The sequence below is a fragment of the Brachypodium distachyon genome, chromosome 1 (genome assembly GCF_000005505.3).
Source record: "Brachypodium distachyon strain Bd21 chromosome 1, Brachypodium_distachyon_v3.0, whole genome shotgun sequence".
Taxonomy (NCBI): Eukaryota; Viridiplantae; Streptophyta; class Magnoliopsida; order Poales; family Poaceae; genus Brachypodium; species Brachypodium distachyon.
Window position 1 is genome coordinate 27,174,967 of NC_016131.3, and position 8,932 is coordinate 27,183,898.

Consider the following 8,932-nt stretch of genomic DNA (forward strand, 5'->3'; position numbering starts at 1 on the left):
TTAGAGTAAGGGAGGAGAGATATAGAGAAGTTGCATTGAAACTTTCAAAGAAAAAAATTTCCGTGAGATTTGACCTCGTGTTTAGATTTCTACAAAGTTTGGAGGAAAAATTCATATCCCATAAAATTTCTTTGATGTCAATTCTATAATCCAAAGGGCATATATAGGAATTATTCCTTAGGATTAGAATTCTCTTATTTTTTTCTACAAAATTCCTATGATCCAAAGAAGGCCTTAGGTATTATTTCCTCTAATTCATAATAAGTGTCTCAGTTTTCATACAATTTTGTACTAAATCTGTAATTGGCTATATTTTGTACTCCAGCCTGCTCACTTTATTTGTTTTGGGCCAATCTTCCGCTGCGGTTCATTCAAACCTTAAGTTTGTTAGCCACCGGTTGACTTATCGCTGAAATACTCCCTCCGTTCATAGATACTTATCACTGAAATACTCAAGTCTACCTACAGTACGATTAATACAACGTGTGCAACAATTTGCAAGATGCTCTACTGTCAGGACTCATCAGGAAGAAGGCCAGAAGCGCAAACGACGGAACGTAGTCTGAACTCTGAACACACGTCGATGCCTTCCGGATCGGTTAATGTAGTTGTTGACTGAGATTGATCCCAGCTTATGAAATATGAATACCTTGTGCAGCCAAAACCGGTCTAGCTGGAGCCTAGAGGCGTCTATTAATTTCTGCCAGGATCGATCCGTGTGTGCAAAGTTCAGAAAAAAAAACCGAAGCGATGTCAGAGAACTGGCTGGCTAAGCTAGCTAGGCAGATGCATGCATGCTTTCGGAATCCAGCCTCAGCTGAGGTCCATTCAAACCTAGCTCTTACGTTAGCCACCAGTTGACATATTTCATTATTTCGGGTACATATACAGTTGTTCAAGTCTACGGGCAAATACAATTAATAATACACGACAGCACGTCACTATGTGCAATTGGTGTCAAAATAAAATGAAATACAGCATGTGTGCAATCTGCTGCTGTCAGGACGAGAATATTTAGGTTGCGCAAATTAAACGAGGTTGAGAGCGCATCGGGACGTGGTGTAAACGCACGTCGACGCCTTCCGGAACGGTCGCCGGGTTAAGGAAGGTTCGCTCCTTATAAATAAGGAGTACCATGTGCAGGCAAAACTGGTCTAGCAACAAGCTGCAGGGCGTCTATTTCTGCCAGGATTCCCCGTGTGCAAAGTTCAGAATAGAAATGGTACTCCCTACCGGCTCCGGTTGCGCTCCTGGCGGCGCCGATCCTCCGCCTCCGGTCGCTCCCGCCGTTGACCAGCCTCAAGCAGCTCCAGAGGTCTCTCCGCCTGCAGTTGACCAGCCTCCTGCCGTCGATCCTCAGCTCCCCGGTCCTGCCGCTCCAGGTTGCCATCATCTTTCTTGCCTTCTCATTCCCAGCACGTTTTCATTGCTTCGTCTTGGGTGTTTAGTGCTAAATTCCCCGGCAGATCAATTACTCCCTGTTTTCTACTCGATTCCTCGTTCCAAATAAATAAGTTGCATATGGCACGAGACGTTACGCCAATATTATTTTCGGAAATAAAAAAACTTTCATACACATGGCCGGAGGCATACCATCATTTTCGGAAGAAGAAAAAACTTTCGCACACATGTCAAATATTACTTATCAAAGTTTGACATGAAATTCCATGTTAGTCTTGTATATTTGTAAGAAGGAATTACTTCTTTTTTTGTCTCATCAATCTAATTACTTCCTACCTGTAGTCGTGCCGCCACCGGATGGTCCACCCCGCAGACCACCAGGAGGAGGTATGGCTCCTGATGTACCTGCTCGGAGCAGAACTCCCGATAGACCAGGAGGACGTCGTCCCTAACATCAATTCCACGCTCCAAGTGGTATTACGATTTACGATCGAAATGCAACTTGCATGTGGCTTGTTTATGTACCTTATTATAGACAATGTTAATTAATAGAGTACTGAAAAGAAGAAAAGTTGGCATGGTCGCAACACTGTGGAACATGTATGTATGTATGTTGTATCAAGTGCATCAAATATGTGTGTAAGATTTCTGGTAGTGTTGTGCTATGTAAATGAGATATCGTTTAATATGGTTTGTGAGGAAAAAACATAATTGTTGGATTGGAGTGACCTCGTATACTTTTGGGATTTAATTATTATACACAATCATAAATTTATAATTAATCTGACACCCCTCCAATACTAAACTTCCCACGTATTTCAATCGAAAAATAATTTTGGACTTCCCTCGGTGATATTTACATTGCCACCCACCAAATAATGTACGTAATTGTTACTCTCCCTCCGATCCATAATAAATGTCGCCCATTTTATACTAAGTCGTTACAAACTTTATACTAAGTGGGCTACACTTTGTATGAATCGGAGGGAGTACTCATTCAGTGTACGTACTTCAAGTGGGCCGTATTAAACCTTCCGTTAGTTAGCCACCCAATTAATTTATTTGAGATAGTAGTACTCACTCTTTCTAACAAAAGATGTAACAATTTTAACCAAATTTGAATGCATCTATAGATTAAGTCATGTCTAGATACATTCAAATTTTGACAAACTCGAGACATTTTTTGTTGGACGGAGAAAGTATATACAGTTGTTCAAGTCCACCAGCAGCACAATATTAATACACTATGTCCAATAATTGGTGTGAAGAAACCGCTGTCAGGACTGAACTGCTCGTGTACGTAGTGTGCTGTGAACATACACATAGATGGACAACGACTTCCGAACCGGTCTCCGGGAAGGAAGGGAGAGACTAGTTGGCTTAATTGGCTGAAAGAAATGGATCTATCTCATCTCAGCTTATAAATACCCCTGCAGACCTGCAGTGCAGGCAAAACTGGTCTGGATACATCTAACACCTATACGTGCGAGGATTATATATCTGTGTGTGCAAGGTTCAGATATAGAGGAAGGATCCGTGCATTTCGTGCAAGAATTAGAATAGAAATGGAACTTGCCACCGGCGCTCCAGCCGGCGGCGATCCTCCGGCCGTGGACCAGCCTCGAGCCGCTCAAGAGGTCCCTCCTGCCGTTGACCAGCCTGGTACTCCCGCTGTTCCGTCATTCCCATCACGTTTTTTCGCTTTATTTCGAGTGTTTGGCGCTACTTTCAAAACAAAAAAAAGTTGAGCTATTTTCCAAGTTCCAAATATTTGAAATATGTAAAGCCAAGACACAGGCGTAGCATGTTAAATACTCCGTATTACACTTGTCTAATAGTTCACCAAAGTATGACATAGAAATTCACGCTGGTCTTATGCTCCTTCCAACCTTAAATTCTTGTCGTTGTTTTAGTACAAAATTTGAACTAAATAGGACAACAATTTATGACCGGAAGTAGTATATTTGTAAGAATACAAGTTTTACAATGGTTATCGATTTTAGAAACCGTCCAACCTAATTGATCCAACGGTAGAGAAATAGAAAGTACTAAATACCGGAAAGTACTAGAATTATTAATTTATTTTTTTAACCAAAAAGGCTAAACCAGTAAGGCAGAAAATCGGCAACTGATTTGTGTTTCCTATTATTTTCTTGTTGTATGCGGTCAATTAGCTAGGTGGCTGCATGCAGTAAATTAGCTAGGTGACTAACGTGTGGCTGCATGTGGCTACAAACGCTGCCTTTTATATCCTTGTCGCTTGAGGTAAATTAGCGAGGTGAGTTTGCAATCAATTGAAGATTGGGCTGTGCTTTAATAATTGATCAAATTCTCCATGGTTAGTCACTCTGTCATGTCAATCCTCTGACCCGAGTCACCCGGCACTACTCCCTCTTCTCCTCACTCCTCTGAACCGACCTTGCTCCTTATCTCCAAGCTCTCTGCAGCGGCGGCGGTGACCCTCTCATCTCCGAGCTATCTGCCGCCGCGGCGGTCGATCTCTCACTCTCTCATCTCCGAGCTCTCTGCGGCAGCGTCGATGACCCTCTCATCTCCAAGCTGTCTGCGGCAGCGGCGGCAGTTGGGATTCGCGTGGCAGCCGAGACCCTATCGACCTCGCGCACCCGCGCGTGCAGGAGCTGCATCTCCAACAGCTTCCGTTGAGTTCCTCCGCGCCCTGATCGATCTCTGCGATGGCGGCGGGCGGGATCTGCGTGGACACGCGGCGGCGGCCGGGGTCCGCACGAAACGGGGGTTGCCAGTCGGAAACTTGCAGACACGGCGATAGGAACCGGTGGTACAGGCGGCGTCGGTCCGATTCTTCAGTGGAGGCGGGTTGGGAGCAGCGGGAAATACCGGTGGGTGCGGATGCTCGACGACATGCTCACGCACAACCCTGCCGTGCAGCGCGCCGTTCTCTCCGAGGCCGCTCTCGAAGGCTAGCTCAACCTTAATATGGATTGCTAGCAGAACATAGGATTTTCTAGACCGTTTGCCCGTGTAATAGCTATGTAAGGCTGGAGCTTTTGGAAGGAGTGGTAGCATATCATAATTAACACCATGCATTGTATTAACTAGTAATCCGCATGCATAAATCAACTTTGACTGATTTGCAGTACCGCTTTCATAGTTGCAGCAACTCAGAAGTGATGCCTTTTCAAATGTAAAATAACAAAAGAAACTCATGTGAGAAAGAAACTCAGCGCACTTTCACAGGAATCATACTGAAAAACGACTTACAAAAAAATACGATAAGCCAAACATGGGCCAGAGAATTACAAATTAGAGCGGTTCAATAACAGATAGCACCTACCAAATAAAGTTTAAGAGTTCCGACTAATCACCTAAACAATTTTCTGCTGTAATAAAATCATACGGTGAACAAAAATGAGTTACTATAATCAACTTTTTATCCAGACATTCAACGAAAAACAAGGGAATCACAGGTTATTCAATATCATCATACACACACTACTCTGGCTGTGCGCTATAAGTATAGTGATCATTGTTTAGGTTCTTTCCTCCAGGAACTAGAGAGCTTCTGGCTTCATGTAGCCCTTTTGTTGCTTTATCTTATAGAACCTGGCAATCTCACCACAACAGAAACACATGATCATTATTTTAAGAGAGTTGATATTTGCAAAGTCAATATTTTAATACAACAATAAAGAAGAGTACTGGCCATGCTAAATTAAGTTTGAGCAATATAATTGTCATCAGAAAGGGGGAAAGTACATAAAAAGAAATATATATTTTATAAAACTAAATGGCAAAAGAACGTGCAATCCTGTGCTAACATTGAAAAAATCACACATAATATGATAATAACAGTAGATAATAACTCAAGATAGATAATTTGTCTTCTACTGGAGTTCTAGTAAGAATATTTTACACAATCATATATAAAAACCGAAGATAGATAATTTGTCTTCTACTGGAGCAGTAATGATTGACCAGACATGTTAAATAAGACAAGTATTTATGCAAACTTAACCGTTTTCAATACCAAAGCACTTTTTTTAACTGGATTGAGTTCAAGGAATACAAAACTCAGGTGCTTACCGCAACAAATATCACATTTTGCTTGCTTCCCACATATATGGTGCTTACCGCACATAATGCATGTCAAAACTCAGGTGTATATAGAAAAGATAGCACAACGATGTTCTAAAACATTAGTACTCCACCTGACTTGAAATGCCTCGGAACAACACTAGCATAAGTCAAATTTAATAAGTCGCATCGATATGACTTAAGAGGCAACATGCATCTTGTGCACGTCCACCGTAGTAGCCATTGGGATCGTAGAGTTTCCTACACAGAGAAGCATTAAAAGGAAAGTAGTTAGAACATGACCTTTTAAGCATAAAGTTTATGACACTGGGATGATGAGTGGTTACTAACATACAAGGTTGTTTCTGTTAGGTTCGTTGCATAGGAAACAAAAATTTCCTACGAGAAGTGCAGAAGAAAACCCAAGAATATATATACTAGATGTATGTAACGAGAGGGATCATGAACACCATACCCTCGTAGACCGCTAAGCGTTACGATCACGAGATCGTTGTTGGTGTAGTGGAACTTTCAATGAGATCAATCTCAGTGCCGAACGGACAGCACCTCCTTGGTATCCACACGTTCAGCTTCACGTTGTCTCCTCCTTCCTCGATCCAGCAAGCGAGAGGGAGAGGTAGACGAGATCCCGGCAGCACGACGGCGTGGTGACTATGGTGAATATTCTCACGGGCAGGGCTACGCCGTGCGCGTGAGAAGAGGAGGAGAGGAGGGCTCAGGGGAGAGAGATCCAACTGAAAGCTTGGGGTATCTCTCTCCCTTGCCCCCCCCTTCTATTTATATAGGGGTAGAGGAGGCATGGCCGGCCAGGACTATCCCGTGGCCAGGACTCTCATGCGGCCAGGACTCTCCCGCGGCCAGGACTCTCCTCCTGGCCGCATGGGCCCTGTGGGCTAGCCCCTCGGCCCATTAAGGCCAGGGTGCTCCCTCACAGGCCCATTTAGCCCAGGGATAGGTGGGCCTCAAGGTGGAACCCTCCGGATCCTCCGGAACCTTCTAGAAGCTTCCCGGTCAAAACCGGGAAATATTCCAAACTTTCCAGAACCCTGAAAACAACTTTCCATATATAAATCTTTATCTCCGGAACATTCCGGAGCTCCTCGTTGCGTCTAGGATCCCATCCAAGACTCCGAATCATAATTCGATATCATCATCATTTATCTCATCTAACCCAAGCAACATGAAACGTTAAGTGTGTGACCCTACGGGTTCGAGAACATGTGGACATGATCAAATATCAATAACCAATAGCGGGACCTGGATGTCCATAATAGTTCCCACATATTCCACGAAGATCTCATCGGTTGAACCACTATGTCGAGGATTCAATTAATCCAGTATCCAATTCTCTTTGTCTCGCGATATATTACTTGCCCGAGATTTGATCGTCGGTATCGCCATACCTAGTTTAATCTCGTTACCGGCAAGTTCTCTTTACTCGTTCCGTAATATAATACCCCCGCAACTAAACACATTAGTCGCATACTTGCAAGCTCATTAGGATGTTATATTACCGAGAGGGCCCAGAGATATCTCTCCGTCACAAGGAGTGACAAATCCCAGTCTTGATCCATACAACCCAACAAGCACCTTCTGGGATACCTGAAAAACACCTTTATGATCACCCAGTTACGAGATGACGGTTGATGCCCACAAAGTATTCTTCCGGTACTAGGGAGTGGCATGATCTCATGGTCTAAAGAAATAATACTTGACATAATAAAACATAAGCAACTTAAACTTAAGTGACACGATCAAAAGCTATGTTTAGGTTTGGGTCTGTCCATCACATCATTCTCCTAATGTATGATCTCGTTATTAAATGACAACACATGTCTATGGTTAGGAAACCTTAACCATCTTTAATCAACGAGCTAATCTAGTAGAGGCGTATTAGGGACACGGTATTTGTTTATTTATCCACACATGTATTTGAGTTTCCAATCAATACAATTATAGCATGGGCAATAAACATTTATCAAGAAGATGAAATATGATAATAACAAATTTATTATTGCCTCTAGGGCATATTTCCAACAGTTTCATCCAAGTTTATGCATGTACACATTGCACCTAGTGTTGAACGTTCCTAGCAGTATTCAGCCACACCCAATATCTGGAAATATTGAATTGCATACAGTCATCCTGCAGATTTTCACTTCCATTTAAGAGTAGAGATAAAGAAGAAAATAGACATTCACTTCCAGTTCCATCTGTCGAGTTTCCCCTTGGTCTCAAATTTCCCCTCATTATATGTTGTATGTAGTCACTAAGATGTGATTAATCATGAAGTTACCTTATCGACTTATATAAGATCTTTGAGGGACAAAGCACAAACAATGCACAGTGTACTAGGCATCTAGCATGATTTGTAGTCATTCTTATTAGAATCTGACCTGAAGTAGATTATGTCATTCTTACTTTAGTCCTTTCTAAGAAATCCACCCATTTTCCTCAGAACTATCTCCTGGTTGGCTTCATCCCACTCAACATAGCTTTTCCGCACACTACAACTTTTCTCAAGAGCATAACTGTTATAGAACTTGAAACCATCATCCTCGCTACCAAAACGTCTTAGCGACGATATCAAGATACTCATCCACAGAATCATCAACCATGTCTTTTAATCACATACAAATCAAGATTTTGTTTAGTTTTTGGACTATTAATTTTGCTGGAAAAAAAAAGAGAAAATAAAAAACTTACCTCGGGCGGCGGCGGCGGCCAGGGCGGCGCGCGGCCAGGCTCGAGGAGGGCGGGGGCCGCCGGATTCGGGCGGGGGTGGTTGGCGGCGCGAGATGGGCTGTGCGCAGCGGACGGGGGAGGGAGTCGAGCGGGGATGGTCGGGGAAGGAGATAGTTTCTCGTGCCCAGGCTCAGGTTCTGTAATACGGATTAATTCAACGGACATAATTAATTCCCGGAGGAGTACAGAGATGTACTGAAAAATACTTGCCAATCATCGACTTCATCGTAAAAGAAGTCTTCTAAGAAACGCGTATTTTTTTTCGTGTGTGTTATCAATCTTATTAGTTGCTCCTTGTTCTCAGGCCGGCCTGGTCCACCGAGAGAAGGAGGTGGCTGTTCAGGTGGTGCCTTCAGTGGAACTCCGGATAAACCACGTCCTAAAGGAGCTGGTAAACCGGTTGGTCGCTAAGGTGGGATAAGAGATTCCCCGTGCTTGTGACTTGTTTCTGTGTTGTACACTGTCTAAATTGTAATACTTCCTCCATCCAACAAATAATGTCTTAACTTTGACTAAATTTGAATGCATGTATACACTAAGTTATGTCTAGATACATATAAATTTTGACAAACTTGAAGCATCTTTTGTTGGACGGAGGAATACAATTTTTGTACTGTGCTAAATTGTACGAGCACGGGACAAGTGTACCTCGTCACGTTCACACTTGACACGCTAGTGCCATAGACTTCATATAACAGTTCAGTTCCAGAGC

General features: G+C 43.0%; 1 long non-coding RNA gene across 1 annotated transcript; it reads left to right on the forward strand.

Moving 5' to 3' along the window:
- Positions 1-1,129: 1,129 nt before the first annotated feature.
- On the forward strand, positions 1,130-2,125 carry LOC112269891. Its single transcript, XR_002962123.1, has 2 exons — positions 1,130-1,382; positions 1,744-2,125. It is a non-coding gene; the product is annotated as an uncharacterized LOC112269891 (long non-coding RNA).
- The last annotated feature ends 6,807 nt before the right edge of the window (positions 2,126-8,932 follow it).